This window comes from Natrix helvetica, assembly GCF_964273705.1.
Source record: "Natrix helvetica genome assembly, chromosome: 7".
Taxonomy (NCBI): domain Eukaryota; kingdom Metazoa; phylum Chordata; class Lepidosauria; order Squamata; family Natricidae; genus Natrix; species Natrix helvetica.
In genome coordinates, this window is record NC_138558.1 from 48,791,821 (window position 1) to 48,810,442 (window position 18,622).

At 38.0% G+C, this 18,622-nt stretch overlaps 1 long non-coding RNA gene across 2 annotated transcripts in view; it reads right to left on the reverse strand.

Annotated features, from left to right (window-relative positions):
* LOC309395679 overlaps positions 1–18,622 on the reverse strand; it is a 135,554-nt gene that overhangs the window by 44,374 nt on the left and 72,558 nt on the right. The window contains exons 3-4 of one of the 2 annotated variants that reach the window (XR_014175969.1): positions 12,130–12,185; positions 9,123–9,305 (exon numbers count right to left, since the gene is read on the reverse strand). This is a non-coding gene — a long non-coding RNA (uncharacterized lncRNA). Of the gene's footprint in view, positions 1–9,122; positions 9,306–12,129; positions 12,186–18,622 lie in introns of those variants that run through there. The other variant, XR_014175968.1, reaches the window with a different exon arrangement.

Sequence of the window (18,622 nt, forward strand, 5' to 3'; positions counted from 1 at the left end):
TTCCATAACTGGTGTATTATCCAATCAAGCTATAAAAAGAAAGAAAGAAAGAAAGAAAGAAAGAAAGAAAGAAAGAAAGAAAGAAAGAAAGAAAGAAAGAAAGAAAGAAAGAAGAAAGAAGAAAGAAGAAAGAAGAAAGAAAGAAAGAAATTCTTGTATAATTTGAATTTTCTTTCTAAGTAAATACAATTGTATTGCCATAATATAGTCTTAATATGACTATTGAAAAGAAATCAGAAATTTGGTGACAAGTTGCTCACATGTTAATAAGTACTGAATTGCCATTTAAATTTCCTAAATGAAGATGTAATAAGTATAAAGAAAATCTAGTTTGATTATTTCTACATTTGAAATATATAGAAACTGAAAGATACAATTTGTCTTATAAGGAACAGAAGCAGCAGAAGCAGGAAATCTTAAAAGCACATACACCTGTCAAATGCCCAAGTGAATGAACCTACTGTTACTGACTAAAGCATCTGGTTAAAATAAGTAGGAAAGCAAATAAAACCAATATGACTCTGCACCCAACAAAGGAAAAATGTGAATGATGCTTTCCAAAAGAAAACTGCATACCTTTTCAGGCATGACATAGTAGTGATTTCATAGGCCAAAACATATGTCCCTGCATCTGATGTGAAATAGATGCTGGAAAGTATAATCATTTCATGAAAATATTACTATTAACTTTCATGTTTGGCAAGTGAGAAAAAATACAATGTGATCAGCTATTCCTGAACTGATAACAAAACAATTAAGAAGGGTTACTTGAGAAAATGGAAATAGCAAAAAAAAAAAACCTAGCAAAAAATGGAATTGTGCAATGTTTAAGGAAAGCCAACACTGAGCATAGTCAAACGAATATTTTGGACTTGAACCTACATATTAATAAATTCTTAGCAATGTCAAGTAGGACTCCATTGCAGGAGGTGCTAAGAAGATAAAATCATAAAGATGTGAGTTCCTAAAAATATTAAAAGGTGAGCACTGCAAATAAATCAATGAAAAAATAGAAAACAAAAAAGGATATATGGATTAAGTTGAATAAGGGAAGGTCAGGAAAGCAGAGTGTATACTGCTACTCAAAACTGTAGGGAGGCTTTCAAGGAACTAAAAGTTCATTGTGATGATACATGCTAAGAAAAACATACTACCAGGGTTGGGTGTTATTTGGCTTGTTAGTAGCTTCAGGACTGGGGTAGACACTCATATTGTTTAAATGCCTGTCCGTTGTTGCAGAACCAAGCTGTCAACAGATAAAAGGGATTGAATGTTTTTATTCTTCATCCTTTTGGTAGATGGATTTAGTAATCAAATGTTGATATATTTACTGGAACACACATTGTATGGACTTTTCAATGTACAGTTGCAGTGATCAGCAGCCTATAGTGCTACAGAAGAGTAATGGATGCAGGATCAGTTGAGGGACTGTGGTTGTCCTCTTTTACCCCCCCCCCTTTTTTTTTTACCAGATAACTTCCTTAGCTTTTTGCAATACTTTACAGTAGATAAAACGAGTCTTGATTTCAGCAGAAAATTGAAAAAGAAACCCCTAACATTCTGATTAATTATAGACTGAAAGCATAAGAATTAGGCTTCTATACAACTGACTCAAAACTAATATTTGAACAGTACTCATCAATGGCTCTTTATCAGAGAGGAATGAGATACTAAATGAGATATCAGAAGATTCACTACCCTGTTCTTTCACCATTTCTATTGATTATTTGGATTAAGAAATGTTTATCTAATTTTCAGATGAAAAAAAATTGGCTGGAATCCTTAAGCATGTTCTAGATTTGTCTACTTTCCCCAGGCTGACCCACAAGTCCTTAATACAATACAATACAATAGTAGAGTTGGAAGGGACCTTGGAGGTCTTCTAGTCCAACCCCCTGCCTAGGCAGGAAATCCTATACCGTTTCAGACAAATGGCTATCCAACATCTTCTTAAAGACTTCCAGTGTTGGGACATTCACAACTTCTGGAGGCAAGCTGTTCCACTGATTAATTGTTCTAACTGTCAGGAAGTTTCTCCTCAGTTCTAAGTTGCTTCTCTCCTTGATTAGTTTCCACCCATTGCTTCTTGTTCTACCTTCAGGTGCCTTGCAGAATAGTTTGACTCCCTCTTCTTTGTGGCAACCCCTGAGATATTGGGACACTGCTATCATGTCTCCCCTAGTCCTTCTTTCTCTTCAGCTAGACATACCTAGTTCCTGCAACCGTTCTTTATATGTTTTAGTCTCCAGTCCCCTAATCATCTTTGTTGCCCTTCTCTGCACTCTTTCTAGAGTCTCCACATCTTTTTTTACATTGTGGCGACCAGAACTGAATGCAGTATTCCAAGTGTGGCCTTACCAAGGCATTATAAAGTGGTATTAACACTTCACGTGATCTTGATTCTATCCCTCTGTTGATGCAGTCAAGAACTGTGTTGGCTTTTTTGGCAGGTGCTGCACACTGCTGGCTCATATTTAAATGGTTGTCCACTAGGACTCCAAGATCCCTGTCACAGTTACTACTACTGAGCAAGGTATCACCTATACTGTACCTGTGCATTCCATTTTTGTTGCCTAAATGTAGAACTTTACTCTTCACTAAACTAAACATGATGCCTGCACTTATTGTTCAAATGATTTGATTTTTCAAAGTCCTTTATTTGGGAATAGCAGATATTGTACTGTAAATGACTTTGCCATAGAAGTAGACAACAAATAGCTGTCCAATATTATTGGGGTTAGGCAGCTTCTAAATTTCATGTATTATTATATTATAATAATATAATATTATATTATGCATTATTATAGTTGACTGCATGGTCAGCCAGACATTTAAAAGGAGTTTTGCATTTTTCTCTATCTATTTCCAATGACCTGGGATAGGCAGATGTTGTTTAATAATAACAATCATTACTTATTTAACAAAAACATCTGTCCATCCCAGGTCTTATTATTGTCTTCTGCTATCTCTTGTCATTGACCTTTCTATGTGAAGCTGATGGAAACTGAAGATTAAGTTTCTTGGAGCAAGTTGTTCCCAGGTTGTCTACTTTGATTCTTTTAAGGCCATTAAATGGAAATATAAGTTTGTTAGCATTTTGTGGAAGGTATTTTTTGTACAGTTAAATTTTTGTTTCCCGTATTATGACTGTTTTGTTCATTGTTAATTATATTTTATATAAGATAATAAAGAGTGAAAATAGAAAGGTTTTTAAAAGAAAGATTACTAAGAACTATTTTGATGTATAACTGAAACTTTGATTTTTCCCCCCCCAAAGCTCTGAAACCTACCAAATTCAATAGCAAACTATTCTGTTTGGGATTGTAAAAAAGAAGCCATTTTTAACATTTATGCTTTGGTAAGCACTTTTATCACACAGAGAGAGAGAGAGAGAGAGAGAGAGAGAGAGAGAGAGAGAGAGAGAGAGAGAGAGAGAGAGAGAGAGACAGAGAGACAGAGAGAGAGACAGAGAGAGAGACAGAGACAGAGACAGAGAGACAGAGAGACAGAGAGACAGAGATAGAGAGTTAAACATTTCAGAAGGACAGGTGGATAGATATATGTTTTTATGGGACAGTAATTTTACAATGAAAGATAGACATTTACTTGGATAGACATTTATTTGGTATGCATCTTGTTTTGATCTTTATTTGAGTAAACAACTTATTTCAAACTAATTCATATCACAAAATAACCTTAAGTAAGAAACTCAAAAACTCAAATGGATGGTGATTGTACAGTAAATAGTGAGAAAGATAAAAAGAGTAAATGGCCAGCAATTCCCTAGGAAAGAACCAGTGTGTAATCTTCCGGCTTCAACGTTCACTTTTTCTACTACTGGGAAACAAGGTGAGTGAAGAGCAGAGATACAAAGATTGACTTACAATTTATTACTTCAGAATTTTTATTTTTGGCTTCTTGGATAACATTATTCATGTGAACAATGATCTGATTATTTCTAATTTATCAATACAATACAATACAATACAATACAATACAATACAATACAATAGTAGAGTTGGAAGGGACCTTGGAGGTCTTCTAGTCCAACCCCCTGCCTAGGCAGGAAACCCTATACCATTTCAGACAAATGGCTATCCAACATCTTCTTAAAGACTTCCAGTGTTGGGGCATTCACAACTTCTGGAGGCAAGCTGTTCCAACATCAGTAGAGATTATAATAATAATTTAAAGTATAAACTGCCCAGTAGGTTATAAGCAAACATCTTTAAGATTTTTTTTAAAAACTAATTGCTCAACACACAAACGTTTCTATTTTTTATTCAGAATATTACACTGCAGACCAAAAGATTGAAATCTTAGATATAGAAGTCCAACACAATATTGGGATATGGTGTGTTTCAGAGTATGTGTGTATGTTAGTCAATTCCTGCTTCTGTAGAATAGTAGCAGAGGTCTGTTTCTATTGATTACATTTAATTCAATTTACAATTGTAGTTCAGTAGAAATATCTAGGTCAGAATTGCTTATGTAGCTGTGAAGCATTTGACAGGCAACTGAAACATTTTAATCACATCTTAAGATTCTAAGAAATCTGAAATGTTTTATAAATGTTAAAAATTTGGCTTCACTTATTCCCAGAATTCAGAATTCTTAATAAAATAACAAAACATGGCCAAAGGAACACAGCATTTCTGATGACAGAAATCCTAGGCAGTATTTCTTGTAGCCAGGTAAAATTTTATAGAACTGGCCAACAGAAAACATTAATGTGGGAGAAAGGAATCAACACTGCAAAGGTTTCCAGAATATGATACTGTTCTAGTGTTGTGTAAATATCCCAAATCTAAAGCAGAACGTTTACATAAAAGATGCCAAGTCAGTCTCTCAGTACATATTCTACTTTCAATTAAGTGCAGAATATGTTTTTATGCTTAATGACATTGCAGATTAATCCAAATACGCACTGTATTTGTGAAGCTTACTATTATTTATTTCTATCATAAAATAGAGACAGTATTTTGAAGTCTCTAATGGAAAAAAGCTATTATTAAACATACATTTTAATTTCAAAGATTACAAAAAATAAATAATAAAAGGACATTTAATTGATGTTTTATTACAATACAATACAATACAATACAATACAATAGTAGAGTTGGAAGGGACCTTGGAGGTGTTCTAGTCCAACCCCCAGCCTAGGCAGGAAACCCTATACCGTTTCAGACAAATGGCTATCCAACATCTTCTTAAAGACTTCCAGTGTTGGGAAGAACTTCTGGAGGCAAGCTGTTCCACTGATTAATTGTTCTAACTGTCAGGAAATTTCTCCTCAGTTCTAAGTTGCTTCTCTCCTTGATTAGTTTCCATCCATTGCTTCTTGTTCTACCCTCAGGTGCCTTGGAGAATAGTTTGACTCCCTCTTCTTTGTGGCAACCCCTGAGATATTGGAACACTGCTATCATGTCTCCCCTAGTCCTTCTTTCTCTTAAGCTAAACATACCTAGTTCATGCAACCGTTCTTCATATGTTTTAGTCTCCAGTCCCCTAATCATCTTTGTTGCTCTTCTCTGCACTCTTTCTAGAGTCTCCACATCTTTTTTACATCGTGGCGACCAGAACTGAATGCAGTATTCCAAGTGTGGCCTTACCAAGGCATTACAAACTCTTTGTAAAGCATATAATAATGCTTCTTGTTCATTTCAGTGAATCTTAGAGTAGAACTTTCTGATAGATTCAGAGAAATTTATACTATGCATGATATGATTCTTTTTTTATATATAATAAAATTTTATTGGTTTTTCAAGATTTATAGGGAAAAGGGTAAATGGACAGGTATACAAATTTTGGCAGTTGCAAAATGTGTGAGGCCCCCCTCCCTCCATACCCATAGTATACATTTATATATAATGCATTAGTATATAATTGATTACAATCAGCATATTAGTTCTATTATTAAATTCAATCAGATTAAACATTACAGTATAAAATCCAAATATAATTCCATTTTCACTTTCGGTCAATTTATAATAATATGATTTTCTTGTTTATTTTTGTGATCTGAGTCTTCTTGCTATTGCCCCATCTCCCTCCACTGGCAGAGCTCTGGCCCCTCTCGTGTCCTGCGTGTCCGTTGTAATGTCTGGTGTTTTCTCTAGGAGTGTTTTATTTTTTTCCATAAAGGCCTGCGCCTCTATGGGTGAATTGATTCTAATTCTTGTCTCCTCCCAGAATATCAGCATACCTTCAGGCATCAACCATCTAAACCACACCCCTTTCTGGTATAATTTATTCGCTAATTGCGAATAATTTTTTCTTTTTTCTCTAATCTTCTTAGGGATCTGCTTCAGAATGGTTATCTCCATATCATGATATGTCAATGCTTGCCCCCTTTGTACACCCAGAATTTCATCTCTTGTGCTTTTTCTAAGGAATTTAATGTGAACCTCCCTGGGTACATTGTGTGTTCTAGCATAAGCTGAGTTCACTCTATAAACCAGGTCTATATCCCACCCCATCTGTTGTTTTTCTTTGTGTGTGTAGTCAGCCAGAATGTTTGTCATGATGTCCCTTATATTTTCCCCATCTTCTTCTATAACATTTTGAAATCTAAGATAATAGGACATTCTCTCAAATTCTAATTTCATCTGTTGGATGTCAAGATCTTTGTTCCCTTTCTGCACAGCTTCCACCCCCCCCCCCTCACCTCCTCCACCCCCCCTTCCACAAGATCCAGTCTCTGTGAGTTCTTATAAATTTGGGCTTGATTTTCTTTAATTTCATCTTTCATTTCCCTTAGCTGTTTCTTGATTTCCTCCTGGCCCTGTAAAATTTGTTGAAGCATTTGTTGAAAGTCCATCTCTATAGTCTTAGGTTGCATCAGTTCTGTTATCTTTGACTGTGTGGCTGGACTGGATGTTACAGATGTTGGAGCAGACGTGGCAAAGCCAGGTTTCCCAGGAGGTGGTCTTTTGGATGCCATCCTTTATAACATTAGAAGTTCAGTCCATATATAAGATAAACAGTTAGAAAAGAAGGGTAGCCAGGCGAGGTCCGGGAGCAGAAGAACCAGGCAGAAGAGAATCTCTCTAATAAGTCTGGCAATAGATGAAAGGTTTCCCCTAGAAAGTTCAAAAAATACCAATCCACAAGAGATTCCTCTGGGAGACACGGAGACAAAGACCGGAAGCCTGAATTTTAAAGGTGGAGTCAGGTTTCACAATTCATAAAGACAACGGAAGTGTGCCATCTTGCCCTGCCAGTTTTGGGCACAGAGGCATAACAAAGTTTTAAAAAAGTTCCAAAAGTCCACAAATCACAGTAGAAAGTAAAATTAAGTTGAAAAGAAAATCATCTCAGCCTGGGTGAGGCTTCATTCGTTGGCTCTCCCCCCTCCTCCTTCCCCGGGGGCTGAGAGCAAAATTATTCCTAGCCGCTTGTCCAAGGGGGGGGGAAACCCCCCTCCCTCCAGCCGCGCCTCCAGAATACTCCGAAAGTTATTTTAAAGTTATTTTATAACTAATTCTTCGTACAAAATAGGGCATGAAGAGAGAAGCAACCTCACCGCACCGCAGCTGCTTCCTTCAATTGCTTCATTCTCCAGACGGCTTTAGCGAGGCGCGAGGCGCAGAAACGCGAGGCGCCCTCCGAGCTAGCTCCCCGGTGCCTTGGGCGCGCGCGAGACCTCCTGCCGGCCGCCGCCGCTGCAGGAGCTCCCCGCGATGCCGCCCCTCCGGCAGGACCCCTCTGTGGGGTGTCCTGTGCCCCCCAAGGAGTGGGGAAGCCCACCGGAGAGCCGGAGCGGGCAAAGAGCTGCCCGTTGCCGCTGCCGCCGGAACCGGAACTCCATGATATGATTCTTAAGCATTGTTTTTAAAAACCCTAATGTATGAAAGAATATGTTTCTGGAAGAGGTTAGTTGTGGGCATGTATTTCCATAACCTGTATCAAAGTAGATTTTAGTTATGAGATATTACAATCCAAAATCATACAATTTTTACTTATAACTATTTTGAAAGTTTGCAAGAAATCCCATGGAAGCCAAACAATCATGTGTTGGCAGAATGAATGCATACCAAAACTTTATTATGGAAAGAAAATGATTATTTATTTGTGAGGTTTTCTAGCTAAGACTTCATAAGTTTCTAAACAAGGAAGCACTGTTGTGACTTTCCATATGGCACATATTTGGAGTCAAGTCACAATATTATTTATTTGAGTAGAGCCTGCTTGCAATCAAGGATAATACTTTCTCTAATGGTTGGAAACTTTTTAGCCAGGGAAAAAAATATGAAAGAGTGTGGAGATGTTGAGGTGTACAAAATCATGCATAACATCAGAACTTGGACAATGTTTCTTTCAATTATTAGAACTAAGACCATCAATAAAGCTGGTCAGAAAGACATTTAAAATAGACAAAAAGAATCACTTATTCACATAAATAGGAAATTGCCAACACAAGACATGTAGTTGGATAACAACTTGAATGAATTACAATAAATTCATGAAGAAGAAACTCAGTGGATGATAAGGAAATAATACTTTGTAGAGATGCCATCCACAAAGCACCATAAAGCAAGCTGAGGTTCCGAATTTCTGCCTTGATTACATATCTCTCGATAGGTAGGTAGGTAGGTAGGTAGGTAGGTAGGTAGGTAGGTAGGTAGGTAGGTAGGTAGGTCGATAGATAGATAGATAGATAGATAGATAGATAGATAGATAGATAGATAGATAGATAGATGATAGATAGATAGATAGATGCTAGATAGATATAGAGTCCCCCTCCCCCCTATTTTTCCAAGTCTGCTTATGCAAAGCTTTTTCCATTTATCGTCTGGATCTTAGTGTTGCAATATGCACCATGCCTAAACAGAAACAAAGTGAAACTAAGTTTCTCATATTATATAGAAGTCCATGTGGGAAAGGAAACAATATATCTTTAGCAGTTTCACTGTGGTGAATATTTTAAATCTGAGACTAACATTCATTACTGGCAGAAATCAACTATGTTTGCAGAATGAGACACTCCCCTATTGCCAAATATTGCTTAACTGGGTACTGATATTTTTTTCCTGTTGGATTTATCCCTTGTGGGACAGACTATTGATGTGAATGAGTGGGAAATCGTAAGTAAATTTTACTTTCAGCACAATGATTTTTATTTTAAGTGAAAAAGCATGGATGTTCAATCAGATATGTTATTGTTGTTCAGATGCTTGACTCTGTTTGAGTTAAAACCTTTTTTTGTTACAGAACTGAATGTGCAGATAACATCTACGTTACTTATAGTACAGATCAGTGTGGTAGGACAGATCATCTACAGTATGTACTGCATATGTGACTTCCTGGAAGAAAATGTTAAAAATAAAAATAAAAACCGTTACATGATTATATGTGACATAAAGCCCAAATGCTAAAAAATATGTAGGTTTTTTCATTGCATTAATTCATATCATGTGAGCAGTATTCTGCAGATTTTCAAATAGTTGAAAATTATCAATATATTTGCAATTATGAACAAACACATTTTAGTATTAGAAATGAGATTTATTTATTTATTTTTTTATTTATTTATTTGGATTTATAAACTGCCCCCTCTCCCAAAAAGGGACTCGGGGCGGTGTACAGTCAATGAAATCACAGATTGACATAAAAGATCCTGAGAAAAATAAATTAGCACCCTGACAATTAACATATACCTTAAATGATAATCAGACAACCCTGAGTTAGTTGAATAGTTATATCTTTTTTCTGTGGATCAGACATTCTTAAGTAAAAGATTAAGTGCAAGTAAACGATTAAGTGCAAGCATATGTCTACAAAATACTCTGTTCCCAAGAAAGAATTCAGAAAGCATTTTTTACAGGCTGGGTATTACTGGCTAGTGTCTATCTTTAGTTTAAGCTATAGTTAACAGTCATAAATTGATTCTTTGTAAAAAGAAAAAAAATATTTGAATCTTTCTCTGCTTCAAACATTTATTCAATGATAGAAGCAGAAATGCATATGTTAATCCTTTTCTCAGAAGGAAGTGATTAAGTTAAGTGACTTCATATCAGAGGTTTGATACTAATGATGTAATGTAGTGGTGGGTTGCAGGCGGTATGCCCTGGTACGGGCGTACTGGAGCTTGTCTGGAGCACCCGATACCGTTACGGTACGGTGCTCCGGAGGGCCCATCCGTCTGCCTGAGCTCCTTACCAGTCTTTTAAGCCTTCAGCGCTTCTGCACACATGTACAGAAGCTCCACTGAGTAGCTGGAGCATTGCGGAGGCGCTAAGACGCATGCACGCACTGCACGTGCGCTGCTGCGCGTATCCATGTGGACGCTGCTGGGCCTGTTTCAACCATACCGTTTGGAACGGGATATGAAACCCACCACTGATATAATGTAGCTATTGGCCAGCCTATTTCTTCTTGGTCTGGGTCTTTCTTGGCCTAAGTCCTGCCCATAACACGAGTGCAGTGGACTTCTAGGTTTCATTCTTAGTTTCCCATTCCCTTAAAGAGAGTATTAATATCTACAGGGAAACTGATTTAATTTAATTCATTCAATTTAGGCACTGCTGTCTCTGGTCAATTCACAATAAAGCTGAATAAGGTAAAATATACAAAATGAATAGAATTATAAATAATAAATGGAGAGGAAGAGAGCAAATCCAGTCAATAAAACTCCCCTGTGCAAACATTTGCAACGTGCACTCTAACCAACGGCTGGGACAACAGCCAGGTCTTTAGGACTTTCCAGGATGGGAGTGACACACATCTCAGGGACAAGATTATTTCACAGGGCAGGAACTGTGACATAGATAGCATGATTCCTGGGTTCTGATAGATGGCATTGCTTATTCGAGGAAGCCCAAAGGATGCCAAGCTATCTGCTCATACTGATTGGGCAGACATTAAATAATTGGCAGTTCTTGTGCCACGAGATGCCTAAGAGTAGTATTATAAGCACATTAAAGTTGCTACTACTATTAATAGTGAAAATAAACAGGAGAAGTTTGTAATTCCAATTTATTTAATAACAAACTGTTTCATTTTACCTCGATGGAATTTTATACGAAGTCATTTGGGTGAGGATTGTGTTAGTCAGCACCCATTTTGAGTACTCTGCAATTTTGGGCACCATATTTAAAAAAAATGTTCAGAGAAATTGTAACATGTTCAAAGAAGGACAAAATGGTAGTATAGCAAAGTAGGCTTATGGAGAGACCAAGCGAATAGGACATGTTTAGCTTTAAGAAAAGAAAACTGAATGAGTATCTAAAAAAATTACTTGATTGTTCAGGACAATCAAGTAATTAAGTTACAGAGATCCAGCTGAATATTTGGGGAAATGTCATAATTATAAAGCAATCTTATAATGAAGCCAATGCCAACTGGTAAGCTTTCCTTAACTGGATATCACAAATCAGAACATCCATCTGTCAATGCTGATTTAAATTGCATTGGTGTCTTGTACAAGAGGCTGGATTGAGTGACCTAAATGAGTCCTCCAAACTCTACGACTCAGAGGCAGATATAACGTCTTCATATTCGCTACCTGCTCACAAAGCAAAACAAAAATATCTCAATTGACTAGCCATTCAAAACTAGAAACATTTCAAGATAGAGCGAGGTGGGTACTACAATGGACAGAAACTCTTCACCTATAATTGGCGCCTAATGAAATTTACACATCTTCTCAAATATCCTGCCTTACATCCATAGCAGGGGTGGGTACCGGTAAGCATTGCGCTTATGTGCGTGCTGCATGCGCATGCACAATGCAATAAGAATTGTTCTGCGCATACACAGAAGCAAAAAACAAGATGGCAGCATCTATGGCGCCATCCAGAGAACTGGTTCAGGGGCATGGCAGGCCTGGGTCGCTGCCGGTTCCAGTGATCCAGGCTGCCAAACCATTACCGGTTCAGCCGAACCAGTCCGAACCAGTCCAAACCAGTGGGAACCCACCACTGATCCATTTGCATCCGTCTTCAGATATCAACCCTTCCAAGAAATTGAAGCACTTGACTTCTAAAAAATAGACATGCAGGTGCAAATTAGCTTGCTTAGAATCCCTGTCATGTTGCTGTCTAAACCCATTATGGATAGCTGGTTTGATGCCGTGGGTAAAATGCTGGCCTACAAACCAGGATATTGTGAGTTCTAGTCCTGCCTTACCATGAATGCCAGTTCGGTGATTTGGGGCCAATCACTCAGTCTCAGTTCAACACAGGCTACTTGTTATGAAGGGGAAAAGGAGAAGAAATATTATATATGTTTTCTGCCTTGAGTTACTTACAAAGTGATAAAGATGGGATAAAAATATTTTAAAAATTGCTCTCTCTAAGCCTGGCTACAGAGTATTTGCACACAGTGGGTATGTACAGCCAGATATATGCCAAAGCTTTGATTTCCATGCAGAAAATGGCCAAATAAAAATCTATACTATACATTTTGATAGTAGTGTAATGTAATCATGAAAGGAGGGAGGGAGGGAGGGAGGGAGGGAAGGAGGAAGGAAAGAAGGAAGGAAGGAAGCTATAACCTTATAACTGAATATGATCTTCTGATCTAGAAAAGGAAAGGAGTTTGGCTGAAATATACCAATTAACAAAAGTTAGCAATGGTTGCTGCAAATTGTTGTATATTAGAAAATGTGACTATAGGAAGAGAACAGTTTGGACATAGCCTGTATGATTTAAATAATATTTTCTTTATGTTTGCCATCCTGATATATTTGGATTCTTTGTGCAGTAGAGAAAAAGAATATTTAATGACATCCTAGACTTTTCATTCTGTCAATGAGGGGCGTTATTAGGAATTTCCATATGGTGGCTGAAAAGTTACTAATGGCGTTTTAACCTTTAAAGTCTGCCAAATTAAATATAAATATGTGCAAATTAGTTTGGAAAAAAATATAAAAATTACAAAACAGTAATTTAAACACTAATGAAAAAGACACCATTATATTAAAGAACACCACTGACATAAAATAGTTAGGAAAGAAATGTACATCCAAAACCTTAATAATGTAATAAAGCTCTTATTATAAATACAGATCTGAAGTTTAAACACAATCAAGCATCTTAAAATTTTAACAAAGATCATGTTGTTGACCTTTTGCAGCCATGACCTAGATTTATATTTTACAATTTGGAAGTACAATATCTCCTTTCAAAGTATTGTTGTAAATGTAATAGTTATCCAATAGCTACAGTTCTTTAGTAAAAGAAAGACAATCAGGTTCTTCAAATGATTACAGAATTTGGTGAGAATTTCAGCATCATTACTGAATCCTATTGCTCAAGACGTCATTGTGCAGTCTGCAAGGGAATAACCTTTATATTAATTCAAAGTAATGAAACATCAAATCAAGAAGGCATAATTTCCAATTTAATTCTAATTTAATTTATCAAATTTATAAACCGCCCAACTCCTACCAACTCAATAGTAAAGTTCCTTCAATTAGTTAATGCTGACAAGTCTATGAAATAATATAAAAAGAGAAACAAGAGAAAATAGCCACTCTTGCCTTCTAGATGAGTTAGTCTATAAATATGAAAATATAGGAGTGTATATATACATATATATTGTTTATGAGTATGTATGCAGTGGTGGGCTCCAATTTTTTTTAACAGGTTCTTTGCCCTAATGACTGCCTGGGTGGGCATGGATGGGTGGGTGTGGCTTGGTGGGAGTCATGTGACTGAGTGGGTATGGCCAACTTGCGTGGATGGTACCTGTATGGGACAGGCAGGGTTGGGGAGGAAATCCAGGGGTCTCCGGTGGGGAGGGCAGTAGGAAAGAAAGATCCAACCTCTGTGTGTGTTTTTGTGTGTGTATGTGCGCATGCGTGTGTGCGTGTGTGTGTGTGTGTGTGTGTGTGTGTGTGTGTGTGTGAGAGAGAGAGAGAGAGAGAGAGAGAAAGAAACTGCATCAAGCTAGACTGGGGAAAGCTGGCTGCGGGAGGAAGAGAAGCAGGATAAGTTGGACCCAGGTCCCCTCATCCCAGAAACAGCAACCTCACACTTTACCCTCTCTTCTAGCTCCCTTCTTCACACAGGATTGCCCATCAGTGAAGACAGAGAGGGAGAAGGGAGCAGTAGCGGAGGTTAGCATTGAGGGGAGAGTGCCACACAGAAATGGGAGCACACAGAAACTCTGCCTCCCTTCTCTCTCTCAGTCCCCATTGCTGGGTGATCCCGTGTAAAGAAGGGGGCTAGCAGAGAGGAGAAGAGGGGACCTGGGGCATATCTGGGTCTGGATCATCCAGCTTCTCTTCCTCTCGCAGTCAGCTTTGTCGGGATGTTTTCAGGACTTTTTTCAGGCTGATTTCTGGGCCACTTTTGGCTGGCAAAATAACCTGAAAATGGCCTGAAAAATGGCCTGAAAACAGGCCAAAAACCAGATGGTTTGGGGGCACTTTGGGGCCATTTTAGGCCATTTTGGGGGCATTTTCAGGCCATTGGTTGAACTGATTTTGGCCAGAAAAATAAACTGAAAATGACCAGAAAATGGATTGAAAACAGCCGAAAAGTGGACTATTTGGTTGTATTTTTCAGGCATTTTCAGGCCATTTTGGGAGGCATTTTCAGGCCATTTTACCAGCCAAAATTGGCACAAAAATGGTTTAAAAATGGCCAAAAAAGAGGCCTGAAAACACCCTGAAAAATGGGTGAGGGTGGGGCCAGTCAGTGGTCCAATCGTGCAGAATCGGAACAACCAGTTCGGATGAACCAGTCCGAACCTGCAGCAACCCATTTCTGTATCAGTGGTGGGATTCAAAAAATTTTACTACTGGTTTTGTGGGCATGGCTTGGTGGGCGTGGTGTGGTGTGGCTTGTTGGATGTGGCAGGAGAAGAATACTGTAAAATCTCCATTCCCTCCCCATTCCAGGGGAAGGTTATTGCAAAATCCCCATTTCCTCCTGATCAGCTGGGACTCTGGAGGCAGAGAATAGATGGGGGCGAGGCCAGTCAGAGGTGGTATTTACCACTTCTCCAAACTACTCAAAATTTCTGCTACCAGTTCTCTAGAACTGGTTAGAACCTACTGAATACCACCTCTCCTCTGTTTGAATGTATCAGTATAAAATGGAATTAAGCTTTATCATGAATGTTTGCTTGGATTCCTAAAGCAGATCAATATAGAAATTTTTAACAAATCTGCATTCATTTTTATGAAGACTGTAACCTTATAAGTTAAGTTATGTATATTTCCTACCAGGTGGCAACCTGAGCATTAAATTTTGCTTTGTAAGAAACTCTTATTTTTATTGTCTGAAAAATAAAGTTAGTGCCCAAGGGATATGATAAAGAAATGCCAGACGACAAGAAGTCTGAAGATGATTTTATATTGCAAAACCAGTGCAAAAGCCAGTATTTCTAAAACTATGTCTAGTGAAAATTAATATTTTAAAATCCGTAGTAAGTCTTTTTCCACTTTGTGCTAATAGAAGGCAAGAAGGCATTTATAAAAAGTTATGTTCTGCTAGTAAAAATATTGATTGCTTAATCTTTACTTTTTGGTTGCCATGTGTTTATGTGCTTCGTACATGGCTATGCAGTGACCCTTTGAATATTCCCAATGAGGTCCTTGTTTGGTTTTTCCTTTTCTTACATTTTAATTTAGATGCTGCTCTTTAATTTGTTGTAAAAATGAATATATATTTATAATTCTCCAGTGCAACAAATGGGATTAATTCAATCTGTTACGACATTTTACAGTTAATTAAAATGCTCATATTAAAATATACCAAAATGCAGAATGGAATGGAATAGAATAGAGCTGGAAGGAATCTTGAAGATCTTCTAATCCAGCCCCCTGCTCAAGTAGGAGAACCTATACCAGTGATGGTTAACCTTTTGGTGCCAAGTGCCCAAAGCACGTGTGCACCCACGCGAATGCATACATGCATGCCCGAACACCCAAAATGCAATATGAGTGCCACACGCATTTGTGTGTGACCCTCACACATGCACATATCCCCTGCCCCCTATTTTGGCTTCCAGGTTGGTGCAGGAAGCTTTCCACGCCTAAAATGGGTTTCGAGCCCCAGTGCCCCATTTTGGAAAGCTGGAAAGCTTCCTGCACCAACCTGTACCCCCCCCCCACATGCACCCCATACATACACGCACGTGTCCCCTGCATGTACACCACCCACCGCGCATGCGTGGCAGAGACCCGAAGACCAGCTGGCAGTGGAGCTGGGCTGGGGCAACAGCTGGCGTGCCCACAGAGAGGGCTCTGCGTGCCACCTGTGCCACACGTGCCATAGGTTCGCCATCACATACTATTTCACACAAGTGTCTGTCCAGTCTCTTAAAAAAATTCCTGTGATGGTGTGGCAACAATTTCTGAAGGCAAGCTGTTCCACTGGTTAATTGTTTCCGCTGTTACGAAGTTTCTCTTTAATTCCAGGTTGCTTCTCTCTTTGATTAGTTTCCAACCATTGTCTTGCCCTTTGGGGCTTTGGAGAATAATTTCACCTCCTCTTCTTTATGGCAGCCTCTCAAATACTGGAATACTGCTATCACGTCACCCCTAATTCTTCTTTTCTCTAGAGTAGCCAATCCAAATCCTGCAGCCATTGTCCATATGTTTTAGTCTCCAGGGTTTTAGTCATCTTAGTTGCTCTTCACGGAACTTTTTCCAAAGTCTCAACATCTTTTTTGTAGTGTGGTATCCAGAATTGATTACAGTATTCCAGGTGTGGTCTTACTATGGTTTTATAAAGTGGTATTAATACTTCATGCAATCTTGATTCTATGCCTCTGTTTATACAACCCAGGATTGTGTTAGCTTTTTTGGGTGCTGCTGCACACTGCTGGCTCATATTCAAGTGATCATCCACTAGAACTCCAAGGTCCATGTCACAGTTACCATTTTTGAGCCAGGTCCTACCTAATCTGTACTTAAACTGTAACTTTGGTTTTTCTCCACATTAAAATACATTTTATTGGATAGGACCCATTGTTCAAGTTTGTCGTGATCTTTTTGGATCCCAAGCATGTCTTCTGGGGTGCTGGCTATTCCTGCCAGTTTAGTATCATCTGCAAATTTAATGAGTTCCCCTTCTAGTCCCTCATATAAATCATTTATGAAAATATTGAAGAGTACTGGGCCTCAGATGGAGCCTTGTGGTACCCCACTGCTTACTTCTCTCCATGTGGATGTAGTACCATTATGGACCATTCAGTGAATACGGTTCATCAGCCAGCTACAAATCTATCTGGTGGTGACATTTTCTATCCCATATTTTTCTAACTTACCAAGAAGTAACTTGTGGCCTACTTTGTCAAATGCCTTACTGAAATCTAAAGATGTTATGTCAACGGCATTTTGCTGGTCTACTAATTTAGTCACTTTATCAAAGAATGAAATAATATTGGTTTGACATGATCTGTTTTTAACAAACCCCATGCTGGCTACTAGCTATAACTTTATTTGCTTCTAGTTGTTCACAGATCTGTTTTTTTGATTAACTTTTCCAGGATCTTTCCAGGTATTAGACTGATTGGTCTATAGTTTCCTGGGTTTTTTTCACCCCCTTTCTTGAAGATGGGAACCACATCAGACCTTTTCCAATTTTCAGGTACTTCCCTGGTGCTCCAGGATTTTTGAAAAATATGATACAATAGTTCTGAGATAACATCTGTCATCTCCTTCAGAACTCTGGGATGCAATCTGTCAGGTTCTGGTGATTTATATTTGTGAAGGTGAGATAGGTGTTCTCATATCATTTTCTTGCTTATTTTAATTTTTATTTCGGGTTTGTCTTTTACAGTAGGTTTTTTGGTAGGTAGGGCTATAGTTGCTTTTTGCATGAAAATTAAAGCAAAGAATGAGTTAAGCAGATCTGCTTTTCTTCTACTGCCAGTTACTTCCTTGCCATCTTCTCTCTTTAGTGGAATTTCTGTTTCCTTGACTTTTTATTTGTTATTAATATGTTGAAAGAAACTTTTTTTATTATCTTTCACTTTTGTTACAAGTCTTTATTCATTCTGAGCCTTTCCTTTCCTGACTTCATATTTTCATGTTCTGGCTATCTGCTGATAATCAGCCCTAGTGATGTGTCTCTCTTTCCATTTTTTGTGCTTGTCCTTTTTGTCTTTCAGTTTATCAAAGAGAACTTTGTGCAGCCATGCTCATTTCTTCTTGAATTTCTTGTTTTTCTTTTTGAGTGGTATTGTGCTGGACTGGACTTTTATGATCACATTTTTCAGAGTTTCCCACACTTCTTGAGTTGTTTGTTCCTTTAGGATTTTCATCCAAGATTCCATCTTTCCTAGACTCTATCTGATTTTACTAAAATCAGCCCTTTTAAAGTTTAAGACACTGGTTGGGTTATTTTCTATTGCTTGTGTTTGCATTATATTGAATACATGGTCACTTTCATCCAAAGTTCTGGCAACTTCAACTCTCTCTATCACTTCTTTTCTATTAGTAAGAATTAGGTCCAGTATAGCTTTACTTCTAGTTTCCTCCTCTATCCTTTGGATGACAAAGTTGTCGACTAAATTGGTTAGGAATCTGTTTGATCTCCCACTTGCTGAAGAGTTTGTCTCCCAATTGATGTTTGGTAATTAAAGTCTCCCATTACTATTGTTGTATGCTTCCTACATATAGTATATTTGTTAACTGATTGGCAAAGAATTTCTCTATTTCTTC